The sequence below is a fragment of the Mustela erminea genome, chromosome 8, assembly GCF_009829155.1.
Source record: "Mustela erminea isolate mMusErm1 chromosome 8, mMusErm1.Pri, whole genome shotgun sequence".
Taxonomy (NCBI): Eukaryota; Metazoa; Chordata; class Mammalia; order Carnivora; family Mustelidae; genus Mustela; species Mustela erminea.
The window spans coordinates 41,426,593-41,439,619 of NC_045621.1; the positions used below are offsets into that span (position 1 = coordinate 41,426,593).

At 46.0% G+C, this 13,027-nt stretch overlaps 2 long non-coding RNA genes across 3 annotated transcripts in view; one reads left to right on the forward strand and one right to left on the reverse strand.

Moving 5' to 3' along the window:
• The window catches only part of LOC116597477, a 97,325-nt gene that overhangs the window by 24,520 nt on the left and 59,778 nt on the right, over positions 1-13,027 (reverse strand). The gene's annotated exons all lie outside the window — the stretch shown is intronic.
• On the forward strand, positions 56-3,516 carry LOC116597478. The gene is made up of 3 exons (XR_004288627.1): positions 56-103; positions 260-320; positions 3,249-3,516. It is a non-coding gene; the product is annotated as an uncharacterized LOC116597478 (long non-coding RNA).

Genomic DNA, 13,027 nt, shown 5'->3' on the forward strand with positions numbered 1-13,027 from the left:
CACCTGCTGAGTCCTATATGCAGAATTCCTGCCTGGCCCCTCTGTCTACACGGATCTCCAGGCTTTCAAGAAGGACACCTCTACCAGGCAACAGCTCCTGCAGGTAGGAACTCATGTAGACCTCAATTATGAAAGGAACACGTGCTTATTTCAAAAACATACAAAATATTAAAAAGTATAAGGCAGAGAATAAGAAGGATCAGTAGCCTCACACTGAAGAAATAATCATTCTTTACACATTGATGCATTTCTTTTTTAGCCATTTTTCTAAGAAGGTGTGTCGAATATCCGGGTGCCTCTTCTATGTGAGCACTCAGGAGGTAAGAAGACTCCTCCAGGTTCATGCCTTAGTTTACTCCGGCTACTGTGACAGACCAAGACTAGGGAGGCTGGCAAGTCAGAGGTAAGGGACCAGCATGGTGGGGTTCTTGGCAGGAGCCCTCTTCCTGGCTGTGTCCTACATGGCCTTTCCTTAGTAAGTGCCCTCATAGAAAGAGGAGGATTTCGTGTCTCTTCTTTTAGGACCACGAATCTCACCATGGGGACCCCATCCTCACAACCTCTACTGAAGTACCTCATAAAGGCCCCAGCTCCAAGCCTCCTCACATGGGGGATGAGGGCTTCTGCATATGGATTTGAGGGGACACAATCAGTCACTAGAGGCTCATTAGCCTCACATTCTCCCATTCTACCCCCAATTAACTTTGGGTTCTTGCATGTGAGAAGAACCTTGCTCTTTCAATCTGGCTGTCTTGTGATATCAAGGGCATTGAGGACCTTCCTCAGCACTGTGGCCACTGCCACCTTGGAGGACACTACTACTCTCATCAGAGAGTCCCTAAAATACCCCAAACCCTCCAAGGGCCACATGGAAACATGTTCTCCTGAGGCTGCACTCAACCAAGGACCTCAAGCCATAGTCCTTGAGGACGGAAAAAAGTACCTCTTTTCCGAATTTCTTTTGCACTTTGTCATCTGTCTTTGGGAAAGTAACATCAAATATTTTAGCTTGGTCTTCCCTTTCCCCAAATTCCCCACTCACAAGCCTTGCCAATTACTCAGGGAAGCAGACACAAAGGAGTTGGGGGCCAGGACACCACTGGTCTCACAGTCAATCTTGATGTGAATTTAAAAGCAAACTTGGGACACCTGGGTGGCTCAGTTGGCTAAGCGTCTCCCTCAGCTTGGATCATGATCTCAGGATCCTGGGATCAAGCCCCACATCTGGCTCCCAGCTCAGCAGGGAGCCTGCCTCCCCCTCTCCCTCTGTCCTGCTCATGTGTTCTCTCTTTCTGTCAAGTAAATAAATAAAATCTTAAAAAAAAAAAAAAAAACAAGCAAGCTCTGCATGTTTGCACACATTAACATCATTTTCAATCTCTCCATAAGCACAATGTCATGTTATTTTCTGCTTTATGTCATATGCGATGATGTTATGAATATTCCTACACGTTCAATTATTCAGAACATCTTAAAATCGCTGCTTATATTACAGTGTGTTGATACACCATGATTTCTTTCTCCTTAGTGGGTATGTAGATACTTAGCATGTTTTTCTATTTTAAACTATCTCACGAGGAATGTCTTTCTATATCAACTGTTGTCATTTGCCTTGGGGTAAAATGACTGGGTCAGAAGGCATTTACATTTTATTTATTTATTTATTTATTTTTTAAGATTTTATTTATTTGACAGACAGAGATCACAAGTAGGCAGAGAGGCAGGCAGAGAGAAGGAAGCAGGCTCCCCACTGAGCAGAGAGCCCAATGCAGGGCTCGATCCCAGGACCCCAGGACCATGACCTCAGCAGAAAGCAGAGGCTTTAACCTACTGAGTCACCCAGGCACCTCGGCATTTACAGTTTAAACCATAACTTTGGTTATAGAATAAAATGTTTAAGCACAGGAAAGAATTGCCAAGCAAAGTGAATATAATTGTTTTTTGAGGGGAGGGTAGGAGATAGTCTCCTGGAATCACAGCAGGTGGGTGGCTGTCTATTACACTTATCCATGATATGTACATACATATGATTTTATATATATCACATATATATATATATATATATATGCAGATGTATCTCTTAGAAATACCCCCAGCAGATTCACCCCTCAGCTCCTCCTCCTTCTCCCCAGAGATTTCGCTATTGAGAGGTGCGCATAGATCCTATGAAACTGCCATTAAAGGAGATAGCCTCTAATAACACTGGTCATCAACGGTCCCGAGAGCAGCCCTTCAGGGCGCCTGGGGGAATGCTCAGCATTGCAACAGCACACAGCTGACCACGGACCCATTATGTACTGATTCTCAAATTCAGTTCAAGGATGCATTCAACTGTAAGAAATTTCACATGCCAGCTTTTAGGTAAGCTTTCAGGAAATGTCTTTGTCCCTATAAAACAAATGCAAACGACAAAACCATCCAGTAACTAGACAATGTTCAAGTTGTGCTCAGCACATTTCATTGATTCTTCTCACATCTGCCTATTCACTGATACGTGTAAATTCCGTGACCTCCAGAGTCAGAAAACCTACCTCATATGCACCAGGGGACTCACTAATGAATCCTTACATCATAGTCAAGAACATAAATAGTACCAGGGTGCTGCTTTGGCTAGCATACATATTAGAAATACTGAATACGTGAAATCAGATTACTAGAGGAGTCACTTGTTTTCCTTCAATAAATATTCATTGAACACTGAGTCTGTGTCCTGCCCTGTGCCAGATGCAGGAGGTGCCATGGAGGAAAGGAGGTTTGGTCCCTGCCCCCACCACGCACACTGGGCCACTTTGTCAACAGTGGGGCTATGCACTCCTTGGTCCTAAGCCTAAAGACCACTGCTATTAATCTCCTTTTTGGGGATTTGATTTATTTATTTGCGAGAGAGAACAAGCGAGAACAAGCATGAGCAGCAGGGTGGGGGGCAGCAGAGGGAGAGGGAGAAGCAGAGTCCCTGCTGAACATGGAGCCCGACATGGGGCTCGATCCCAGGACCCCTGAGCCAAAGGCAGATGCCTCACCAACTGTGCTACCCAGGTGCCCTAAGATCACTCTTTGAATCTTTATAATAAAATCCTGCAGAAATCAGAGTGAGGGCAGTCTTGTTTTCCGACATGGCCACTCATGTTCCCTCCGTCTCCCACCCTGAGGTGAACTCTCGCCTTGCTCTTGCACTGCTGGCCTGCCTCACGCTTTCCTCCGGTCTGAAACGCTAACCTGCACCTTTTCTTCTGACAGACATCGTGCAGCCCGCTCTTCCAGGTCTACCTACAGCACTTCCATGGGAGCCTTGCCGAGATCCAGGCAGAAGAGACTGTGCTCTCTAACGTGCTCCTGTGCTTTGCATGTGCCTCTGTGATGAAGCTCCCGCATCAGCCCGGGAGGACTGGCATCTCACGTGGATCTGTGGTATTATAGTATGGTACGTTCCTTCTCCAGGTGTGAGCTCACTGGGGACTGGGACATGGGTCATTTATGCCTCATGCCTCCTGGGGGACTGAACGAGGGAATCAATAAAGGCGAATCAGACGCATATGCAGTTCAGCCACAGAGGAAGCATTCCTGAGACATTATTAAGAGAAAATAGGCCTTGAGTTGTTTTTTTGATTGGAGACCCTTGCCTGGCCTTAGGACTAGAATCAGCATGGAGGATGGCTGGATGCAGAGGTATCACCTGCGTCCATGAAGACGGAAAAGACCAGTGGCTCTAACCCATCCGTAACCTTGACTCGCTGTCCCTGTCTGTTGACAAATAGGACCCAGAAAAATTGTGCCCCAATGCAAGAAACAAATCAGCCCCTCCCCCCCTTTTTTTTTACAATTCTATAAAAAATTGACTTATTAAATGCAAACCACACATTGCCTGGGCCCTCTACTTCTGGGAGATTTGGCTACACTTTACCCAAACCCTAGATCCATAGCTAGCGGCTTCTGGAGCCCCCACCACAAGGTCTCAGTGTGCCCACAGCCCACGTTTCCCTCTCTCTGGGCTCCTGTGGCCTCATGGGCTGGCATTAGGACACTCACGGATAGCGGACACAGAACCTGGCCTCTTCAGCAGTTTCCCACAGGAAATCCAATAATACCACCTGTTCTGTGATCTTCGGTCAATCTGTGCTGAAGATTTTCTTTGTCTGAGGAGCATTCACATACCTGGTACAGAGACTCTTGCCATCTTGTTGCCATCTTGTTGCCATCTTGTTTCTTTTTATACTTCTGCCTTCCCTCCTCCTCCTCCTCCTGGTGCGTCCAAGATATTCCACACCTGATTCTGGCTCCATAGTTTAGTCTAGACTCAGTCCCTTCAAGGTGTTCATTCCTACTCCCAGGCAGCGTGGCAATAAAATTCTCTGAACAAATAAAGAGCTCCAGCCCATTATGTCACCTTTGGTGACCTTGACTTTCTTCCTCCTACTGCCTCAAACATGCGGTCGAGTTTAACTGTTCCCCTTCCTCCACTCTGCAGGACCTTTATTTGGAAACTGGTGGAAGTGAAGATAGTAGGATTGCTGGCAAACGACCACTATTTTCCTGTCTCTGTGGGGTCAGAGAGGTGGCAGCCTGGGTGACATTGGAAGGAGACATTGGAAGCTAAAGACAAAGGGGCCTCTCTCTCCCCTGCCAACAGGTATTTACAACCGAAAGGATACTGGAGCCAAGAGATCTTGTTGTCTCTGCAGAGAGCACCGGTTCACATCCCAGAGCAGAAGCTTTCTTTCTTTCTGGGTTGGAGGAGAAGCAGCTCTGCCAGCAGCTCCTATGATCTCCAAGACTCTGAACACCCATGTCCCTGGTGTGCGGCGCTGACCCTGTCCGTATACAGCACAGCTGGACCACACCACACTGCCCCGCGGGAGGTGCAGCTTGGGCACCTGGCATGAAGAGGGCCAGGCCAATAAATAGACATCTGTCTCTGATCCCCAAACCCTGCATTTTCTATCAGGACAAATAAATAAGCCTAGATATGAAAATAGGCGATGTGAAATGAGGACATCCACATTTTTGGAACTTGACCTAGGATGGATCTCTTATTTCTTAGATAAATATTCTAGAATGGGGTAGAGAGGTATGTGAAGAAAAAACCAGGGAAGAGATCAATAAAATCTGTGAATTTATTTTATGGTGATGCGTTATGTATTTCATCCAATCTAAGATACTAAAAAGTTATATGTTGAACCATTATCTTGTGTGCCACTAAGAAGAAAGGAAACAGGATGCCACACTATGACACAATGCCTTCCAGTATCTCGGAAATCTTAATTTATTGAAAGAACTCTTTTAGACTTATTTAGAAGTCAATGTTTATCCTATGAGGGACATAATTTGGGGACAGACATACTGAGCACAGGAAGAGCCCTGGGATCCTCACCCTAGCAGGCTCCATGTTGGCTCCTACCCATCCCTAAGGCAGAGGCAGGGATGCCCCACCCCCACAAGGAAATAAAATCCTCCCCCCAACTCCCACCCCAAACCACACCTCCTGGCCCTGAACTTGCAGCATTAACTCCACATCTTGAGAGGAAAAACCCTGATTGCTCACCAGTCTATCTCCACCTAGGACCCCCTGCGTAACTGGCTCAGAGCTGGTCCTCAGGGCAGTTGAATTCATTCGTCTCACACATGTTCACTCACAGCCCAGAAAGGGGCACGTGTGGTTGAATCACTGGGAACACAGAAGTGAACGGACAGACTCCCTCACCATGAGGCTTACATTTTAACAGAGGCCACAAACAGAGAACTACCTCCCGAGTCCGGTGGCAATGAATGGGGAAGTACAGAGAAGCAGAAGAGAGATGGAGAGTTAGGGAGAAGATGGAGCATGGCTGCTGCGCACATAAAAGGGGTATGAATCATGGTCAGATAAGTGCCATGAGGCTAACCTCCATGTTCATCAAACCCTGCCAATCTCCAGTGTCCGTTTTACCAGAGACTGAAGATGTAAACACATATGCACGTGATCTCTTTAAGCAGCTACCTGTCTTGGGCAAACAATGATCTCCCTGTGTGATAGGAGGGAGATGGCCGGATGTTCAAAAGGTCGAAGGGTCAAGAGAAGGACATGATTCTGATGAACAAGAAAAAATGTCCTCTAAGAAGTGAGTTTGCTCCAAGGAGCTAGACAGGATTATCTTCGAAGTGTTTTTTAATACACATTTTTTTTTTTTTTTTTACTCTTAACATGATTGGAAGGCAGTTCTGGAAAGAACATCATCCAGAGGTCAGCAAAAATTGCTTTCGGTGGAAAAGCTATTACCAAATTTTAAAACATAATAAAAGAGTTTAATAAAGTATCCAGTTTACAGAATAAATCTATAAAAATCAATAGCTTTGTTTTACACCAATAATAACCTGGCTGAAAATGTAACATGAGGAAAATTCCATACACAATCCTAATAATAAATGTGAAATACCCAGAAATAACAATCATGAGACGTATTGAAGTCCTAGATGAACACTTGAAAATTTACTTGCAGAGAGAGGATATATCATGTTCCTTAAGATGGAACAACCAACATTGTAGTTTGAAATTTCCATGCTGTAACTCTCATTACAGTTGTAATAACTTGCTCTGGTGTCTGTATTCCCCACCATGTTATAAACTCATGATGTTATAAACTCAAAGACTCCCTGTTCCATTCCCTGCTGTGTTCTGGTACATTTCCAACTTCCTGCTTCATAGCAGGTGCTCAAAAATACTGGTTGGATCCACTAGTGAAGATGGAGGAGACCACAAATAAAAGCTGTTTTAAAGGAATCTGGAGAATCCAAGATTGAGCCCTAGAGTCCAAAAGAATGATTTCAAATGACAGCGGTCCTTAAGCAATTGAGAATTTAATTCTCCCAAGACAGCGTTCCTGGAGCCTCAACAAAAACTGTAAATATTAAGTCCTTTGGACTTCATTCCTGGTCATGGGCAAAAATGGCAAAGAAGCTCCCCGAAAAATGATCGTTCCTATGAAGCAACAAGAGCCAAATGTCCCTCTCTCACCAATGAGTCTCCTGAAAATGTTCCAGAGACTTCCTTGGAGAAGACGAAATGCCTCCAGGACCTCCCATGTCGATTACATTATCAATGTCAATAGAAGGAAACGCTTGTGGTTTGAAACAAAACCTATCCTGGTAAATGCAGCCTTTCTGGCTCTTAGAGGCTCTGAATCAAGCACATAAGGCACACAGTGGTGGAACTACATCTACCACCTCTTCTTGAAGACATTGGTGAGGAAGGGAGGGGGCAACTCTCGAAAGGGATACCCCATTGTATTCATGTGGAAGAGACACCCCATTGTGCAACAGAGGGCAATGATGAGTCTCTGGTGTGTGAAAACGGGCCCAGAGCCCATTTGGGGGGGCAGTGGACAAAGCCAAAAAAAAAAGCCTAGCTGCTGTGCAAATTAAAAGGGAGTAAGTGTTTGGGGTTTGCCATGAGGGACTATAACAGCAAAGGAGAAAGTGAGAGAGAAAACCAGAAGGAGGACTGGAGCCCAGTTCAGTGAGAATGGTCAGGCATTTTCTAAACAGAAGTTCCATCACCCAGGTAGCCAGGCACCCCAACAGAAGGTTGTACAGATCCAGAAAAAGATGCTGTGCTCCATGCCTTCTCCTGCACAAAGGATAGGAAGCAGTGGTAGAGGGAAGTGCCAGGTGAGGTGGGGGGATCCTGTGCTAACAAATTCAGAGCCAGTGTGCAGAAACCACAGGGACACTTGGAGGCAAGGCTTGAGAGGCCAACTGGGTTCCTCCATGGACCTGGCAGAGAAGCTCCAAGAAGCTCCTATGATGCAAAACTAACCCCGTGGCAGATGCGTTAGCCACGCAAAAGGTGACAGATGACCTTGTCCCACTCCATGCAGGACAGACCACACTTAGCACTCAAGTCCCACAGGGTATTCACAAGAGCCTGATGCACTTGCAACCTGGGCTTGTCTATAATTTACCCAGAGACAAGTGGGAGTGGAAACAGTCAGTGAGGACTGATGGAAGAAATTTGGGATGTCTGGGCTAAAAACAGACAGCCTGCGGATGAGATGGTCATCTCCAAGATGCTTTTAATTTGTTATGATTCTGGAGGGCAAAATGGGAGCAGAGGATAGAAATTACAGGAAAAATCACTTGAGTGGGATGTTCCTGGTGATCTGAAAAGTCCAAACATGAATGTGACTTCCTGTGAACGATGTGAAAGCCCTCTCACCTGAAAGAAGAGGCAGAGGAGATGAGAGCCCAGCTCTGGGGAGGGACTCGTGGTGCAGCATCTGTGCTGAAGCAAGCTGAGGTGCTTCCATGGGATTCCGTGATTCCAAGTTCCCTGAGGATCCCAGTCTGAGCACCAGCCCCCAGTGCCCACCATGGGAAAGAGAGCTCTGTGCAGAGGCAGAAGCAGCTTCTTACATCATCAATGACAGGACAGTTTGGGGATCATTTCTAGGGTATGAACAGATGCCACTGAATGAACCTGGGATAGACGGACAAAGACTCTTACCAAGTTCTTCGAAAGACCCTCCTCAATTGGGATCTTCCTGGGGGGAGAGATTCTGGGAGCATCTGCTTTTCCAAGCACTGACTTAATATCATAGAATTGGGAAAACAGGGTGGTTCCCTGTGCAGACTGAGTCCCAGTGTTTGGGATATCTGTGCTGAGCACCGACAGGGTTGGATGGGAAAGCTCCAAAGCAGAGAGCCTGAGGGTACTGCTAAGGCTCCCTCTACCCTTCCAGGGCAGCCGAGGCCCTGGGATGTGGCATCAGAATCAGTGATCTCAGACTGTGTCAGCAGCAGTTACAAGGAGAGCGCTGGCATCTGCCACCGTTCTGGGAGGTTCTACAAGGCCATGTCCCATCACCATCCAGTGACTGTGGGACAGGAGCAGGAAACCTGGAGTCTCTGTATTCATGGTCATGATATGACCAACATGAGAGCACGCTCATCCTGGACCAAAGAAGAAATAGACTCGGGCACAGGGATTTTAAAATGTCACTGAAGATTCTCACTAAAAACCACTGCTTTGATTTTTTTTGTGTGTTGCTGATACCCTTGGTTTTATTCTGCCTGGTGCCCTCCCCACAGATCCCCTGCCAAGCAAACTGGGTTATTGAACACTTGAGTTCATAAAGTGATGTAAGCAGCAGGCTTCGGGGTGAAACCAGGCTCTCAAATGATCCAAGGCAAGAAGAATTGAACAGTGAAATAGGATTTGGAAGTTCCAGAGAGCAGACTGGGTCACAATCTTCCGAGGCCTGCGTATATGATTTTCTGGATCCTTGAATACAATAGCACAAGGAAAATGGAGGTTTATGTAGCTAAGCTTGCTTAGATGGGTATAAAAGAGTATTGACTTAAAATTTACTGCCTCCTGGTAAGAGAAATTCTATAGCAAAAATATCACATCAACAGGAGGCTGACTTGAAGCTCTTGTAAAAAAGACTGAGTTAAAAGGATCCAAGAGGAAGGGTGCAAACAATGGGGTTTGTTCTTACTCTTCCGACCATTATACTTAAAGTGACATGTTTATTTCTTTTTAATAAAAGTTAGAAGCCAAAATCCTCTCAAGCACAAAACCATTGAGTTTAGAGAGGGCTTGATTAAGCAAAGAAACACTCCACAAAACCACTTACCATTTGGCTAAAAAGACAGCCGCAGCTCAGGAAAGGGCTGGGGATGTAATAAGGAACCTTCCATCTCACCGAAAACAGGGTATGGAGTGGACAAATCCCGAGATGCATTTGTCATTTTTAAGTAGGTTCGTTTTCTCTTAATGCAGACGATAATTGAATACCAGGCACCACTAACACTGTGTTTTCAATGCACTGTGAAAATTATGTTTATTTCTCAGAGCCCCACGGCTCTAGACAGAAGGCTAGGGATTTTGGAGAGAGCGTTGTGCTCCTCACTATGCAGAACTCTGACAAACAGACACACAAGCCGTCTAATCTTGTCGAACTTTGAAAAAATAAGTATAGATTTGCAAGGGACAGAAACCAACTGTAAATAACTTAAGTGGAAAAGGAGAATGAATAGCTCATAAACCCATGCAAAGGACAGAGTGAGGCCAGTAATTGCTACCCTGCATTGAGGTGATTCTCTCTCTCTGTCTCTCTTTCTGTCTCTCTCTCTCTCTCATCTCTCTCTCTTTCCCGGTGTCTCTCCCTCTCTCTCTGTTTCTCCATCCCTCTACTTCTGTCTCCGTCTCTCCCTCACTAGTCTCTGTGTCTCTCCCTCTCTTTGTCCCCCTCTTGTCTCTCTCTCTCTCTTCCCCGCTCTGTCCTTTCTTCTGTCTCTGTCTTTCCATGTCTCTCTCTGTCTCTCTGTCTCTCTGTCTCTCTGTCTTTCTCTCTCTCTCTCTCTCTCACACACACACACACACACACACACACACACACACACCGTTTCCTCTCTGAGCCTGCCTCATTCTCTCTGGTTGGCTGGCCACAGAGATCAACCAGACCCCTGCCTGAGCACTCTATCCTACAGAAGACTTGTGGCCTTCCCACCTCCTGACCAGCCGAGACAAAGGCTTCTCCCCAGTTGCTGTTTTTTAAAACCGCAGGAAAGGAGTCTCCCTGGGCAGCTGAGGTTACACGCCCATCTCTGGACCAATCCCCAAGACCAGCTGTGTGGGTACCCTAGCTGGCAGTCCTCACCAGAGCCCCAAGACTGGAGTGGTAGGAAGAGAGGACCTCCCGAGGAGGAGGACGATCTTCTGAGAACACAGCAACATCATGCCCGCGAGTTCCTACTCAGCCTTTCTTTTGGGCGCTCAGACTCAAAGGGCAACAGGAACCAAAACAGTTCGCTCGCTCACTGGCCGTCCAGAAACCACCAGCCACGTGTGGTTCTTGACCCTCGAAATGGGTGTGGGGCATGCTGTGAGTGTAAAATACACACTTTATTCCAAAGACATGGTTGAAAAGGAATGTAAACTATCTCATTAATAATGGTTTCCATTGATCATATATTGAAATGGTCTTTTCATTATAATAGGTTAAATACATTACTGAAATCAATTTTGCATTTCTTTGTTTTTTTTTTTTTTTTTAATGTGACTATTAGAACATTTAAAATTATCTGTGTGGCTCCTATTCTCTTTCAGTTGGGGGTGGTGAGGGTCATCAGGAACTTTGGACTTCTTCCACACCTGAGGCAGGTGTACCCAGCAAACGCTAGGGGTACGGACAGGACAACGGGAACACACTCTCCCTCCTACAGAAGCATGTTGTCAGGTCTCAGTGTGCTTGGTTCCAGGACTTGAACGTTTTCTCTTTACACTAGCCAGAGCCCCCGCTTTGGTGTCCATGCCCTCACGAGAACTATGTCCAGGACAGGTGCCCATGTCTTTAGCGAGGCACAAAGCAACAGCCAGCCCACGCAGTAAGGTCTCTTCATCTGTGCATGTAAGCCCTAAGCTAGCGAGTCTTCATGTCACCCCATGATGCAGGTTGAGAAGGCTAAACGGTGGTTCAGGACAAAAGGTACATGTTTTCAAAGTCACACGTCACAAAGATTCCAGATTGCTGATGTGGCAGCCGCAGACTCTGAGGCACCAGCATCTGATGACTCGGAAGAGCTTTTCTACCCGTTTTCTACGTGTGACCCATTTATCTGCGGGAAGCCAATTCTGGGTGGGGAAGGAAAGTCTATGTTGGAGATTCATTGTCCTCCAGGCAGAAAGCTTTAGATGGGAAATGAATGTGGATAATACAGCCTTAGTTCTCTGTGTATAGAAAGCACTCAGGACTTTGAATATATTACTCAGTTCCCTCCCAGAACCCCAGGAGGGGAGGAAGGCAGATCTCTGCCTTCTGGTTGACAGTGGGAGGATTTAGAGATGCCTATTTTAGTCAAAGCCTGCCCCTAAAGCTTATGACCTAAAAGAAGCCCTCCAACCTTTCTGTGTGCTGGCTTCTGTCTCTGTTATGTAAGAAGACACTCAAGGACACTTCAGAAAATATTCCTGATCACAAACCACAGCACGCCCTGCTTAAAACCCTCCAGGGGCTGCCCACTCCAGGGCAAATACAATAAAATGCAAAAGTCTGCCATGGCTCCTAGGACCCTACAAAATCTGACCACAGCCGCCGCCTTATAGAGGTGGAGCCAGTCCTACCACAGGGCCTTTGACTGGGCAGTGCCTCCTGCTGGAGTACTCTTCCCTTGGATCCTCACTTCCTCATCTCCTTGTCTCTGCAGAACAACCCCTCTAAATTAGTACAATACCACCCACTCCAGACCCACTCCAATTAGCTTATTCTATTCTTTTTAGGACACATGAATTTCTAGATGAAATCATCTTTCATCTGGTTAGTGGTTTATTGTCTACTTTCCCCGGATAAAATGCAAGCATTCTGAGGGCAGGGACCCTGTTGAGGATTTTTCTTCTCAGATTTCCAGTGTCCCCCGCTGTACATGAGAGGGAAATGAATAAAATTTACATACACGCACATGCACACACAGGCAAGGATGGGAGATGGAGTACCTGATAGGTGTTAATGGCTGAATTGTGATATCCTCTTCCACAAAATTCAAATATTGAAGTTCTAACGCCCAGTACCTCAGAATGTGAATTTATTTGGAACAAGGGTTATGGCAGGTGGAATTAGTTAACTTAAAAGGAGGTCACACTGGGTAGACTCCTAATGCAATAGGATTAGTATTCTTATAGGAAGGGGAATATTGGGGCACCTGGGTGGCTCAGTTGGTTGAGTATCTGCCTTCAACTCAGGTCATGATCTGCTTCTCTCTCTCTCTCTCTCTCTCTCTGTGTCTCTCTGTCTCTCATGAATAAATAACTTAAAAAAAAAACTTAAAAATAAAAAAAAAGAAAGTGAACATTGAAGATAGACAACGCACAGGGATCACACCATATGAAGAGGAACCAGAAACTGGGACGATGCTTCTCTACAGTGAAGAATGCCAAAGATTTCCAGCAAACCACTGGAAGAGCTGGGAAGAACAGGCTGTCCTCACACTCTCTGGAGCAACCAGCCTGGCTGATACCCTGATCTTGAACTTCTGGCTTCCAGATCTGTAAGACAAG